The sequence below is a fragment of the Sciurus vulgaris genome (genome assembly GCF_902686455.1).
Source record: "Sciurus vulgaris genome assembly, chromosome: 5".
Classification (NCBI taxonomy): Eukaryota; Metazoa; Chordata; class Mammalia; order Rodentia; family Sciuridae; genus Sciurus; species Sciurus vulgaris.
The window spans coordinates 65,642,838-65,658,758 of NC_136465.1; the positions used below are offsets into that span (position 1 = coordinate 65,642,838).

General features: G+C 38.2%; 1 protein-coding gene across 7 annotated transcripts in view; it reads right to left on the reverse strand.

Moving 5' to 3' along the window:
- Window positions 1-15,921, reverse strand: part of CECR2 (CECR2 histone acetyl-lysine reader) — a 159,713-nt gene that overhangs the window by 76,681 nt on the left and 67,111 nt on the right. The gene's annotated exons all lie outside the window — the stretch shown is intronic.

Here is a 15,921-nt window from a genome sequence, read left to right on the forward strand (position 1 = left end):
TGTTCTTCTGAGCACTTAAGAGTGAGACAAGGGTCAGATGTGGTGGTGCAAGCCTGTAACTGCAGAAGCTCAGGAGGCCAAGGCAGGAGGATTGACAGTTCAAAGCCAGCCTTAGCAACAGTGAGGCGCTGAACAACTCAGTGAGACCCTGTTTCTAAATAAAATACAAAATAGGGCTGTGGATGTAGCTCAGTGCCCCTGAGTTCAATCCCTGAGACAAAAAAAAAAAAAAAAAAAAAAAAAAAAAAGAAACAGAAAAGAAAGAAAGTGAGTCAAGGATGTAGGTTTTGGCCATTCAGGGCAAACAAATAATTGGACAAAAATCCTTGTCCTTGTGGAGCTTTTGCTTCAGTGAATAATCCTGGCAAGAAGCAGCCTGCAGCACAAAAAATGTCTAAAATCACAGAATTTTACAAAGGAAAAGGGATTATAGATTAATTACCAATATACCACACATAAGAAAACAGAAATGGACTAAGATTTTAAGACCCTACTAGTCCAGAGAAGGGTAGACAAAGAACAAGGTAAAACTGAAAAATATAAAGTCCAATAATATTAAGTTTAACCAGATAGGGAGCAAAAATGGTATTAACAAAAATTTTAAAATGTAAATGTATATTACATGAAATATCATCCTTATTCCAGATGTGTTAAACATTTTTTGTCATTTTTTAAAATATGGAAATAGTGCCTGCCACTATTTTTCATATTGTATTAACAGCATGGGTCTCAGAAATAAGAGAGTAAATATTTCTCTTTATTACAACAATATTTTTAATTTTTTTTTTCACAGACTGCATTTTGATTCATTGTACACAAATGGCATACAACTGTTCATTTCTTTGGTTGTACACAATGTAGATTCACACCATTTGTGTTACCATACATGTACATAGGGTAATAATGTCTGTCTCAATCCATTATCTTTCTTCCCCTACCCTTTCCTGCCCCATTTCCCTCTACACAATAGAAAGTTCCTCCATTCTTCTCCCTACCCCCATTATGTATCATCATCCACTTATCAGGTGGTTTTGGGGGATTGGCTTATTTCACTTAGCATGATATTCCCCAACTCCATTCATTTACCATGGATGGCAAATGCCATAATTTTTTCTTCTTTATGGCTGAATATTATTCTATTGTGTATATATACCACACTGTCTTTATTCACTCTTCAACTGAAGGGCATCTACTTGGTTCCACAATCTAGCTACTGTGAACTGAGCAGCTATAAACATTGATGTGGTTGCTTTACTGTAGTATGTGGATTTTAAGTCCTTTGGATATAAGCCAAGGAATGGGACAGCTGGGTCAAATGGTGGGTCCATTCCAAGTTTCCTGAGGAATCTCCGTACTGCTTTCTGGAGTGGCAGCACCAATTTGCAGCTCCACCAGCAATGTATGAGTGTGCCTTTTCCCCCACATCCACGACTGCACTTATTATTGCTTGTGTTCTTGATAACAGCCATTCTAATTGGAGTTAGATTAAATCTTAAGGTGGTTTTTATTTACATAATTACTAGATGAGCACTTTTTCATTTTTGTTGATTACCTGTATATCACAATATTTTTCTTAACAGAGTTTATTCTAAGCAATGAATTTCTTTGAGACCATCTCCACACTGCTATTACATAAATGAAGGCACTTTAGCCAAGACCAAGATCAAACAAGCTGGTTAGTTATCGTTATACAATGCTTTGGGGGGAGGTTGTTACTATGTTCTTAAAAGGGGTGTTTCAGAAAAATTCAAAAGGAAAACAAAATTTTCTCAACTATACTTTTGGAAGCACAATATCTGGGAGATTTTCTAAAACTACAATAAATTTACAGTTTTCACTGTGGAACAAACAAGTTACTAATATGGACATCTTCAAAAGCTCCTGGCTCTATACTGTTTCACATGAATGACAAAACAGTATGATGGGGTGGGGGGGGGGGTCGTGGAAAGATGACTAAAACATCTATTGAAAGAAAACAAAATTGATTCCAACAAACAATTAAGTCTCAAATTTTCAATTTTGTGAATTTTTCAACAAAACTGACACAGGTACATTAAAATGTTGGAAATCATAATCTAGAGTTTATATATTCTTTATTATCAATAAGAACAAAGAATACAGATTGTCCTAAAATAGGACACTGGGACAATACAGTATGATATATATTAGCCATTCTCTCTACAGGACATTGGAAGAATACGTTACCTGGGACACTGGAACAAAATAGGCTAATGTTCTACTACATTGTACCTTAAAAGAATGGCTGCCAGAAATTTGTAAAAGAAAATGAGAAAGTAGCACAGTCAGATAACAATGCATATTACAGAACCATAAAACAATGTGATATAAAAGTGTGATACTGATAAGTTATGAAGTAGAAGATGAAAAAACTAAACACAAACTCAGCTTTACATAAGATTTTAGAATAAAGGTGGCCTTTTCATACATAGTAAAATAGTAGGGTATCAATGTACTGCAAAAATTGGTTAATCATTGCTGGGCATGGTGGCACATGCCTATAATTCCTCCAGGGCAGCGCTGAGGCAGGAGGATCTCAAGTTCAAGGCCAGCTTCATCAATTTAGTAAAGGCTGGGGAAGTAGCTCAGTTGGTACAGCCCCTCTGGGGTCAATTCACAATTCCAAGGCAACAACCTGCTCCACGGCTCCACCCCCATGAGTTAAACATTTAGGACTGAGGTTTTAATTTCTAAAACACAACATGGGCATTAAAGCATCAAATACTTCACATGCAACTGTGGGAACTAGAAGACAACATGATGGGTATCAAAACCAAGATGATTTTGGATCTGCTGATCCCTTTCCAATTGAGCCTTGATATGAGACCACAGCCTCAGGTACTACCTTGTTTGCAATTAAATTGTGAATAGACTCCTGAACCACAAGAACTATTAGGTAATTGTGTGTTGTATTAAACTGCTAAGTTTGCATATATTACACTCTGTTACACACCAATTGATAACTACTACAGGCCATGTGCAAGGAAGGAATTAAAATGAAGAACCATGAAATTTGAAGTGGATTCAGAGGGTAAGAAGGACACGAATTAAGACTGAGAAAAGGTAAAGGATCAATGTTTGTTAGTCCTGAGGGAAGATGAAGATTGTAAGGGCAAAGATTCTAGGAGGGGGCTGGTAATGGTTACAGCAGTATGCTTCAAATTCAAATTTTGAAGGATCTGCAGTTTATCAATGACAATACCTAGGTTTTTTGCTCTTTATGTCATGTGCATAAAATACCAATGTGAATGTGCACATACAGCCTCCCAGGAGCAACAGACCTGATATCCCCCCCCTCCCCCCAATGACTCAGGTATGCCCAGCTGTAAGGCTGGAATAGAGAGTTGGAAATCTATTTCTCTAGTAAATAATTTGTTTATGACATCCTACATGGTAAGCTCTGGCCTGGGGTCTGAAAATGTGAATGAGTTTAAGGAAACAAATTCACTGAAGAGAGGAAGACAAGAAGAGGAGACTGGACTAGAGAAGTGTAACCGCATAATTAAGACCAGAATCAGGAGTAGTACTGAGCACTGAGTACATGATATAGTAAACTAAAATCTTCAAATGACCCTAATAAGAAAAAGCAGCTGGCATGAATTCAAACCTTAGGGATTACAGGAAAAAAGAAGAAAGGTTTGAAAGTGGCAATGGGAAAGCAAGTGGGACACCAATCCTATTTCCAGGCTTAGTGGTAAAAAGGCTACAGCAGGGGAAAGAGTCATCTCCAACAAGGCTATAAATAAGTAATGTCCTCTAGAAAGAGCTAGTTTTGAGGGACCAGTCTAGGAAACATTCAAAAGAAAATGGTGAAATGGTGGGTTGATTGTGGCTGCTGGTAATTTAGAAGAGACACCATGGATGTTTCAGGATTTACGAAGGAAATAAATCAATGTACTTATGCTTTCACTGAGAAAATCACTTTGAAAGAAACATCAGTTGAACTAAACTGCATGTGCTCAGTAATACGATTGGCTAATGCTCTGGTGAAAGCATCTTATCTCGTGGACAGGGAACCAGCAGTGGTTCATTAGCCATGCTTTGTCTAACAAGTGAAGGATGGTCTAAGAATCTTAAAGTGGTTGGCATAAATAGGAATAAAGGGCCACACTAAATAGCTCTCTGAGGTCAACTGAATGGATGGCAGATAAATGATGGGTTGATATGAAAAAAAGGTATAGATGTTGCCCGGAAACATAGCAGAATTTGAGAATCCACCTAGTGGTACTATGGTAGAAGAAGAAGAAGAACTATTTAGCATCCCTAGTTCTCAAAACACCAGATCTATCCTGTATACTGTTGTAACCAAACCCCACATATTTTTAAATGCTCCCCAAGAAGAGCTGTAGTGTCCTACAGAGAACTCTTAACTCAGAATTCAGGTTCACTTTCTTCTCAATTCAGGGATAGATACTTCAGTGGGAACATCTAAAAATCAATAGACAATAACACTTTTGGCATGGAAACACAGTAAGTATAATAACAAAAGAAGTCAGGCATGGTGGCACATACTTGCAAACCCAGCTACTTGGAAGGTTGAAGCAGGAAAATGGAGAGTTCGAGGCCAGCCTAGACAACATAGCAAGACTAGTCTCAAAAAACAATAAAGGAAAAAGATTTTACAGTTTCTACTTCATTAAAGATGAATGAATAAAGTAGGAGACTGGTAGTACTGCACTTTTTTATTTATTTATTTTTTAGTTGTAGATGGACACGATACCTTTATTTTATTTATTTATTTATTTTTATGTGGTGCTGAGTATTGAACCCAGTACCTCATGCATGCTAAACAAGCACTCTACCACTGAGCTATAACCCCAGCCCAAGCACTGTACTTTTAAGTAGGTTCTGCTCCTCTGGGTCCAAACCCAGGCACCGCCAATGTGCCACAAAAGATAGGAAGATGAAGTCATGAGGGCCTACCTACAGTAGCTAAGGCAAGAGACTGGACTGAGACTTTGTAAATTTCTGACCTTCTGAATGATAAATCCAGCAAGTGGTGGATTTGCTTTGTGAGACAGTTCCTGAATGAGAGTCTTTCAGGACCTGGACAGTGAAGGGAGCCTGAAAAGCCACTGTCTTCAGAGCCTGGGGCAGTTATTTTACAACAAGATGTACACAATTCTTTGCCTTTATTTCACAAAATTTTAGAGGAAAGAAGAGAGCAGGTCTTCATTTGAAAGCTCTGATCAAGTAGAGGGAGTCAGGCACAATGGCTCAGGAGGCTGAGGCAGAAGGATCATAAGTTCAAAGCCAGCCTCAGCAATTTAAAGTAAGGTCCTAAACTGTCTCAAAAAAATAAAAATAAAAAGGGCTGGGCATATGGCTCATTTGTTAAATCTCCCTAGTACAGAAAAAAAATTCAAGGAAGGGAGGGGAAACTGAGCTGTTGAAGGGTGATTTGAAATTTTCTGTAGTACTGAACTGGTGCATTCATAAGAATGAATGATAATAAATTTCTAACATTTCAGGTCAAAAAATAAATGGATAAAGTGGGACTCATAACAATTTTCTTAAAATTTGGTATTTTTCAAATATTTAAAAACAAATCATTAATGATTTTGTATTAGCTACTTATTTCTGTTTAACAAGTTACAAGAAAACTCAAGAGTGACTCAAAACAACAAATATTTACTATGTTTCACAGGGTCCACAGATCAGGAAATTGAGTGTAGCCGGCACAGGCAGCACTGGATTAGGGCCTCTCAGGAGACTGTAATCAGATGCTATCTGAAGGACTAATGGAGATAAAGGATCTACACTTCATGTCAGTACACTCACATGGTGGCAAGGTGATGCATGGCATTGGCTGGAGTCTCAATTCCTCTTCACATGGGTCTTAAAAAGGCTGCCTGAGTGTCCTTAACTCCATGAGATCCTTCAAAGCAAGTGATACGTAAGATCAAGGAACAAGTCACAATGTCCTTTAGTTGTAGCCTCAGAAGTGACACACTGTGCCTTCCACATTTTTCTGTAAGTCACATCATCAGCCAGTCTGATTAATCAGCAATGCAAGAGGGAACTCTACTGAATGAACGTCAGTAGTCTAGGGTCACTATGGATCACCTTGGACATTGGCTATTACATACACTTCTAACCAAAATTACTAAAAGTCACTCATAGTAAGCCTCTCTCTCTAATCCAGCAGCAACATCAAATTTTCTGTCTCCTTATTCAGACAGCTTCCTTTTAAAAATGCCAATTTAGGTGCTGGGAGTGTTGCTTGTGAGTCCCTGGGTTCAATGCCTAGCACCAAGAGGAGAAAATGCTGATTTTACAAAATTTCACATTGAATTCAACAGTTCAACATTCTTCTCTCCATAATTAGGTAGATTCCCCCACCAAACACTCAATACTCCATGACAACAGTTTTTTGACCATGTTGCCAGCACTATTCAGCAGCCTTTTTTCCTACAATATAATTTTCTATTCTTTTAATTATAAATTACTTCACACATTGATGCAAAATATCAAGAGTCTAGTTAATACTTCAGTTGATGATAATATTATCTGACTTGTTTTGAGCTCTTACTATGTGCGAGACAGTGTGCTAAACTCTGTTTATTGCCTTACCTCAATTAACCCATCCTACAGATAAGGAAAAGAGGTGTACTTGTGATAACACAGTGCTGGTAAGTGGCAAAGCCAAGACTGGAATGAGTCTGATACCTGGCACTGTTGTTTTAGCATGACCCCTCTATTACCCCAGATGAGAGAATTGCAGAGACAATCCTTTTTTTTTTTTTGGCGGTGCTGGGGATTGAACCCAGGGCCTTGTGCTTGTGAGGCGAGCACTCTACCAACTGAGCTATCTCCCCAGCCCCAGAGAGACAATCTTGATTCCTTTAAAAAGGTGTCAGCTATGGAGAACAATATTTGCCAAATTATATTGTTACACTGTGTGCATGTACAAACATTTAACAACGAATTCCACTAATATGTATAATTTTAATGTATCAATGAAAACCATAGGACAATAAATGCCTCAATCAGACAAGAAATTTGTCAAACTATAAAAGTCGTATCAAGAAAAAGTTTCTAAAACCAAAATCGAATTCTTGATGCCAATAGTTAATTCTTTATGGGAAGAAATGTAGGGCTGATGTATTTTTTGGGTACATACTAGTAAACTATTACAGAGGAAAATGTGGATAATATGCTAGTGGCCAAATTTTAAGAAAACAAGTACTCTCATAAATGCAACCAACTCTTTGTAAGTCATGTTGGCAATAGTTATTTTCAAATTTGTCAAATTTATATATCACTTTATAAGAATACTCACACATATTTTTATTGGCAGCATGAAAAGATCTACATCAGTAGGTAAAATTATGGTATGTGTATACAATGTACTGCAATGCAGTCATGAAAGGGGTGTGTGGACTCTTGTATTCCAATATATTCAATAACCATTTGATGCTTCACAAATAGGGGACTTCTGCTTTCACAGAACTTGTAGTCAGTGAAGAACACAGACAATAAACAGTTGTTTTAAAGAAATTACTAGCTATAGAACTGGGGATATACTCAGTGGTAGAGTACTTGCCTAGCATGCATAAGGACCTAGTTGAATTCTCAATACGGCCCCCGTAAGTGTGATGAATGACCTCTTTTCTATCTTCCTCTCTAAGTGATCTCATCCTTTCTCACAGCTTTAAGGGCCCACTACACTTGGGAGTCTCTTGAAATTCTCTTTCCAGTTTAGTATATCCAACAACTAACACAACAACCAGGTTTAATAAACATACTTAATGTTCCCTAAAACTGGGCTGGGGATATAGCTCAGATGGCAGAGTGCTTGCCTCGCAAGCACAAGGCCCTGGGTTCAATCCCCAGTACTGGGGGAAAAAAAATGTTCCCTAAAACTGAATACAGATATCACCTGCCCCTTAACTATTCCCTGCCTCCCAGTCCTCCCTATTTTAGTAAACTGTACTTTTACAACTCCCTTCTTTCAGCTGCTAGGTAAAAAGCTTTGGTATCACTCTCAACTTTTCTCTCACACACACTCCACATCCAGTCCCACAGCAAACTCTATGGTCTACACCTTCAACATATGAATTTTCATCACTTTTATCTCCATCAGTTTTCTCCCTGCTATGGTCTGAATGTAAAGGGCAAAAGTTCATCACTGAAAACTTACTCCTTAAAATCACGTTAATGGCTTTTAGAGAAGGGCCTTTGGAAGGTAATTAGGAGTAACTGAGGTCAGGACAGAAGTTCCCATTATGGCTTTCTGGGAGGAAGAGAGACCTGCTTGCCCTGTGAAGCCCTCTACCATGTTATGATGCAGCAAGAAAGCCCTCACCCGATGCTGAGCAGATGCCAGTGCCATCCTCTTGGATTTCCCAGACTCCAGAACCATAAACTAAACAAACTTCTATTCTTTATAAACTACGCAGTTTCAGATATTGTTACAGAATACAGACTAAGTCAGAAAACAGACTCAGACACTTCTTTATCTCCCTCTTAAACCTGAGTCTATTTTCCCATGTACGCCAGAGGGACCCTTTTAAAAGACTGCCACTAGTCAGAACAATTCAAATTTCAGACATAGTTTAGAAGGTTCTAAATGATCTGCCACTTCATGATTTAGTCTCAATTCCTACTAATCCTAGACTTATGCAAGGCCTTCCAGCCTCCTGGTGGGTCCAATGATATGCCAGGCCTGTGAAAGCCCCAGGGCCCCTCACATTTGTTTCCTCAACCTAAAACCCTCCACCATAAGGAGAAATTAGGATTATCTACTCTTTCCTTAAGAAGTATTCAAATGATAAGTGTGGAATGAGGACAGGAACTCTGGTTTAATGCTCTACTTCTAATATTTTTTAATGCAAATGTGAGAGTAACTAGGGAAGGAAGTCTTCCTGAGATGACATTTTTTACAACAGTGTGAAGCATCCAGCCATACAAAATATAAGAAAGTACTTTTCATTTAACCCCCGCCATGGTGGGGGGCGGGGGCAGGTTGAGGGGAAAAATCTGGTCACAGACCTGTTGAAAAGCTCAGTCCTCTGGTGGAGAAGCACCAAAGGGAATCCTTGCTAAGTCTGAAGTACAGAATACCTGAAGAAACCCAGTAGGAGACTAGAAGTCTGTGGAAGAGGATAGATCACACATGGCCTTGTAAACAAAGGAAAAGTCTATCTTCTCTGACCAGTATGGGAAAGTCTTTAAGCAGGAAAATCACATGATCTAAATGTTTATCACCCTGGCTGCTGGTAGGGCATGGATTCAAGAGGGCAAAGAAAAACAGGGTTTAGAAGGAAATTGTAATACTCCAGATATGAGACAGTGGTGGTTTGGACTACAGTGATAGCAGGACATGAGGTTCAAGATTTATGCTCATAGCAAAACTAACAGAATTGCAGATAGTTCGTGGGAAGATGGAAGCAGAAAGACAGACTTGGGATGTAGGCAAAAATTCAGCAAGTAATGAAGTCGTTTACTATAAGGGATTAAAATGAGATTGGAGAAACTGGAGAAATTAAGCTGACAATTTGATAACTAAGTAGAAAGAGGAAATACATCCACAGAGATGATATATAGTCATCTTATATGGCTATATATCATCTGAACAGTGACTACCACACAGGATTTTGTACTGTTTACATGTTTTACGAAATCAAGTTAGTATCTCTTCCTATTAAGAACTAATTTTAAACTGGTTTTAAGTGACAAAAAACTATGTTACTCTTTTCCTCAAAGGAATCTAAATTATTGCATATACATTTAAAACATGACTATTCAAATTATATATCAGAAAACGAGAAAATTCAGAAGGCACATTTTTATTTATCTCATTTTTATTAATCCCATCTCTTAAAGGCAGAATGACCTATTTCTCAAAATTCCTGCAGTTAATTCATGTTCACTTGCCTTGCACAGTGTAGTACTAACTGAAGCACCATCTTTGTCTTGAAGGAACTAAGTCTACCAGGAATGTGTCTATCTAAAGAAATAATTGAAATGAAGTTACCATTAAGAGGAGGTGGACCTAGATTGGGATAGTTAACATCATACATAAAAAAACAGACTAATGCAACTGACTAGGCAAGAGATATAAAGTGTTAAACAAGGAACAGAATATTAGGAAATAAGAACTAGTTCCCAATTATTGGGTGGGACTAAGAAAAATGGGAGAACTAAGACTGTCTTAACTAGGTGGACAACAGTGCCAGTTACAAGACTGTTGAGACAGAAGGAATAGGTGAGGGTATCCAGTAAGCGGTATAGAGCAAGGGAGATAGAGCGTGTATTTGCCATGGTGGTCTCTTGTTAATTTCAGAAGTTTTGCCACTCCAGCAGAAAAAGAGAATATTAATGTTTATACATTAGATAAGAGAAGAACTTGAGGAAAAAAGAAGAACTGGTAGTATTAGGAAAGCAGGGTCTGAGAGGCAAGGGTAGGGGGAATGATCAATTATAAAGTGCTACAGAGTTCAAGAGAAAAGATACTTCACAGCATAATAAATAACCCAGAGCAAACCCAAGCAGGGCAAAGAAAGAGATGACAGGTTGAGTCAATACATCAAGATTAGATCTTGCTGGGCACAGTGGCTCCTGTCCATGATCCCAGCAACACATGAGGCTAAAGCAGGAGGATTGAGAATTCTACACCACCCTCGGCAACTAAGCAAAGCCAAAGCAACTTAACAAGACTCTGCCTCTAAATAAAATAGAAAAAGGGCTGGGGATGTGGCTCAGTGGTTAAGCACCCCTAGGTTTAATCCCTGGTACCAAAACATAACAGGATTAGATCTACTTAAGCCTCAAAAAGCAAATATATTATTGATGCTACTTTCTCCTACTGAAAACCTACTACAGACAAGGTTGTGTTTTAGGGTTTTCCATATACTATTTCACTTAAGCCTCAGCTTCTGAGTGTTTTTATTATTAACCATATTTTACAAAGGCAAAAGCGGAGATATATCAGGAAAAACCAAAGGTCATAAAGCTACAAAATGGAAGAGTCTAGTGTTGTTCAATGCCAGTAATCTTCCATTGCATTACTTCCTACCATGCATCAGACAATAAATTATACTAATTACATTTTTAAGAACCTAATAAAAACTGAAACAAAACTGAAAACTAGATTAGCTAGTGTACAACATCCACCTTGATTATTCATACCAGTGTGCCTGTTATTTGCCTAAAACAGTCCATCAAATCAGAGTTTAGTCTTGGGACACATGTTACACATCTCATTTTTCTGTCCTTTGAGCTGAGTACTATACTAAAGGTATAACTGACTACTCATTTGATAAAAAAATCTTTAATCAAAATAGAGATGGTTTTGCACAACCTATTAATCTCCAATATTTGAATATTTGTGTACTTTCCCCAAGAAAACAAAATGGCATAAATTCATTCCCTAAAATTAAGACTCTCTTAAAAATTACAAGTTACCTAGAAAGCTCTTGAAGTATTAAGACAGAATTGTCTGATGATGGCTCTGTAACTATTCTCTACTTTCCCTGTCCAATCCAGCAGCTACAAACTATACAGGGCTATTGAAAGCACAAAATGTAGCTATAACTGAGGAATTAACCTTTAAATTCTATTTAAAAAAACTTATAATAGAAAAAAAAAAAAAAAAACAAAGAAATAGGATCACGCACAAAGCCCAGGGTTCAATCCCCAGCACCAGAAAATTAAAATAAAAAATTACAAAAAATAAATAAATAAAAAGGAAACAGTGTTACTGCTGCACAGGTTGGCCTCATTTGATCCTCCTGCCTTAACCTAAAAGTAGCTGGGACTACAAAAGTACATGCCACCCATCCAGCAAAAGTTTGCTTCTTTTTAAGTAAGGTAAATTTACATAGCCACTAGCAGCTAATATATTGGACAGTGCAGTTCTCAAACAACAGTTATCAACCTTGGATGCTTACTAAAACAAACTAGAACTTTTAAAGTCCTAATGACTGCTGGGGGTGGTGACCCATGCCTATAACCCCAGCAACTTTGGAGACTAAGGCAGGAGGATCTCAAGTTCAAGGCCCACCTGAGCAACTTAGCAAGACCCTTCCTCAAAATAAAAAAAATAAAAGGGGTGGTGATGTGGCTCAATGGTAAAGCATTCCTGGGTTCAAAAAAGGTAAAATTCTAAAAACTGCCAGGTGCATATCTGTACTCCCAGGACTCAGAGGCTGGAACAGAAGCACCTCAAACTGAAGGACAACCTTGGCAAATCAACTCAAGAGAGACTGTCTCAAAATAAAAGTGAAAATAAAAGAGCTTGATGGTGTATCTCAGTGGTAGAGCACCCCGGGTAGAACCCAATACCACCAAAAAAATTTTTCTTTAAAGTTTTGAAAAAGAAGAATTATAAGGACTAAATCAAAGATCAAAGTCAATTCAGCCAGGCACAGTGGCACAAGCCTGTAACCCCAGTGACTGGGGAGGCTAAAGAAGGAGGGTTACAATTCCAGGCCAGTTTCAGCAATTTAGCAAGGCCCTAAGCCTTGAGACCATGTCTCGAACAATAAAGAGGACTGGAGATGTGGTTCAGTGGTAAAGTGCCTCTGGGTTCAATCCCCAGTAACCCCCACAAAAGCCAACTTTAGGGAGTAGTGGGGCTCTAAAGGAAGTACTGAGGCATGGTATCTGTAACTACTGCATAATTGTATTTTTTGCCATACTGTGGCTCATACTTAGGGGCACTTCACATTTCCAGACCTTTTTTTGAGACAGGGTCTCACTAAGAGGCCAGGGCTATCCTTGAACTTGTGATTCTCCCGCGATTCTCCCTCCTCATGCCTTCCGAATTGCTGGGACTTGTAGGCGTATGCAACCACTCCTGGCAACTCTTGCATAATTTTTAGCAGCTGGAGAAACTTCAATTGCAGATTTTACTTCTGGGTCTGGAGTAAGAGATTTTTAACAAGCTCCCAGGTGATGCTGATGATGGTGATAAAAGGAATAATACTATCAATAGCAATGCTCTAGAACCAATTAAACTGGCATGTCATCTAATTCTTCTGAATGCAATGAAAACCTGTAGATCTTAGGCCACAAAATATAATGTTTCCCTTACATAGGACAATTAAGATGTATAACTTATTATGAGGTATATGGATAATCTATTAAATCTGAATTGTTAATATGTAAAATTCTAAAGTACTTAGCATTGAATTAACAGTGAGGATAAGAGTAAAAATTTACCTACATGAAAAGTTAAAGATTAAATCACTTTGATAATAAACTTTTTTTTTTTTTAATCTTAAGTAAGGATACTTGGTGTTTTGTGGAATATTTTTAGAGTAGCATTGGGTTAAGATCTACATTACCTTCTTAGGAAAGTTATTGCTTCTATCTTTACCTAAGTAAATTCAAGGGTTCTCCTATTAGAAGCATTCACTAACCCTTGATATTATACAGAAAGAAAATGTCTATTTCTGGCGAGGCCTTAGCTTTCTGACTAGTTCTTCCTGGGATTAGTTCTAAGCAAGATTTAGTGTGGGGTGAAGAGGAGAGTATTAGTATTTCTCATTTTATGTAACTTCCCCTGTGGGAAACCTTATGATAGCAACAGTGGTAGTTCAAAGCTATTTTTAAGAACTTACCAGCACTCAATCTGAAAGAGTTGCTTATTCATGTATAACCTGGTACTTCAGATGCCAGCTGAGGAATTAACATTCTCTGAATTAGCCAGCAAAAACTTCACTGTCTGAAATTAACCACGGAGGCAGACTATGAAAATCACTGGGCCTAAGGAGAGAGTGACTAGATAGTGGAATCAACTCTGCTCTCCACAGGAGACCACAGAAGGGATGGGGTGACATCTGTTGGTCCTTATGAAAGTATCAGTAAAGTGTATGTGTGCATCTATATGCAAGTTAACTGGAAAGTGATTTTGAGGCCTGAGGGGCCTAACCATTCTTTTAGTGGATCAAAAAGACACAGGTGATTTTTCCAAACAACCTTGCTTTCAATCATCAAATTCTGCTTCTTGACAGTATGGCTGCAGGGTTCATGTTCTCCATCATCCCAGATTTCAAAATATTTTCCTAGTCTGAATCTTTGTTTCTGTCTATACATTTCCTCCAGGACTCAGTTTGTGAGCCACGACCCTCCTGTCTTAGACATTATAACCAAAATGGATCCAGGGGTTGGTGAGGCAACTTAAAAAGATGAAGCAGGCTAAACCAGAAGGGAGGTTTGAAGGAACAGGGAGCTGCCCAGTAGTCACTCCAAAGAGAACAGAGGTACCCAGAACAGGCAGGGGAAGGGTCGTGCTGCGGAGAAAATGTGCTTCCTGCTTCCTTGATAGTCCTAAGTTGCAAAGCAGGAGTCAAAGGAGCTGTGAAGTCTCTAGCTATGTCTTTTTCCCTTTTCTCTTCAGGTCAGATTTAGAGATGAGTTAACAACTGGGACTGAATATGGTCATGCTGTTTCCTTTCAATGGGTGCTTTGTGCTTTGTCATCATCAGTCTCTTTCCTGGAAAATCCTTATATGATTCTTGTTGCTTAAGGGAACTATGGCCCTTTTCCCTTCTGAATCTTCCAATCGTTCAAGATTAATTAAAAACAAATGGAGGGGGAGGCTAGGGACTGAACTGAGGGGCACTTTACCACTGATCTACATCTCTAGCCTTTTTTATATTTTTTCAATTTTGAGACAGGGTCTCCCTACACTGCTGGGCATGATCCCAACCTCTGATCCTCCTGCCTCAGCCTCCAGAGTCGCTGGGATTACAGGCAAGTGCCACTGTGCTCTGCCCAAGATTAATTTCCAAGGAATAAAATCATATAATACATGAATACAATTACTAACAGTTACAGCCATTTTTTTTTCTTCCTATACTAGACACTGAACCCAGAAGTTCTCTACCACTGAACTGCATCCCCAACCCTTCTTATTTTTTTATTTTCAGATCGGTCTCACTAATAAGTTGCCCAATCTGGCATCAAACCTGCCATCCTCTTACCTCAGCCTCCCAAAACATTGGGATTGCACGTATGCACCACCACACCTGGTCCAAACAGAATTTTAACAGGAAAACTATGCCCAGCAACATTACCAAGGGGGTAAAATTAAACATGTAAAACTTACCTAAAAGCACACCTGTTCTAACTGAATCACCCAACTTTCTATCAGCCTCTTTTCACCAAACATACCACAGATAGGATTTATAGAGTGAGTTGTTTGTTTTTTAAGAAAGCAAGATAAAGGGAACAAAGGGAAGCTCAGAGACAAACAATACAAAAGGAATATGTACTGCAGCAACAGAAAGCAATTAAAGAATGGAAGTGTTTCTTTAAGTGAGGAGAAAGGAGTTTTCTTTTTTCTAGATGAAGTTGAAAATACAAAACGTGAGCAAAATGCCAGCAAATCTCATTAACAGTTTTGACTCAATCACTAAGCAACACTTTGAATGATTCTACAGAAATATGAATTGCTATTGTCTAATGACTTTTAAATATGCTATGAATTTCATAAATGTTCACAAATGAAAATATGACAAATGCAAATGCTGTTAAGTGAATATCACATGATATGAAAAACTTATAAGAAGTTATAATTCAATCAGAATAGTGATGGCCTAAGAACAGACAGGTTGTATACTTAAGTACACATGGTAGCCTTTCAAACCATTAGAAAACTATCTGGCATACTTGGTTAACTGGCTAGAAAATGTTAGATTCATATCATATACCACACACCAGAAAATAATCCTGAATAAAAGACATTAATTTGGGTGTTAGAAGGTAGTTTCCATGTATGAGGCCCTGAGTTCAATTCTTAGCACCACAAAAATGAAAAAAATAAATCCCCACAAAACTGAAGACACTTAAACCAGAAAGGTCTTTCTTAAAAACTCTATCCCAGGGCTGGGGTTGTAACTCAGTGGTAGAGCGCTTGCCTAGCATGTGTGAGGCACTGGGTTCAAGTCTCAG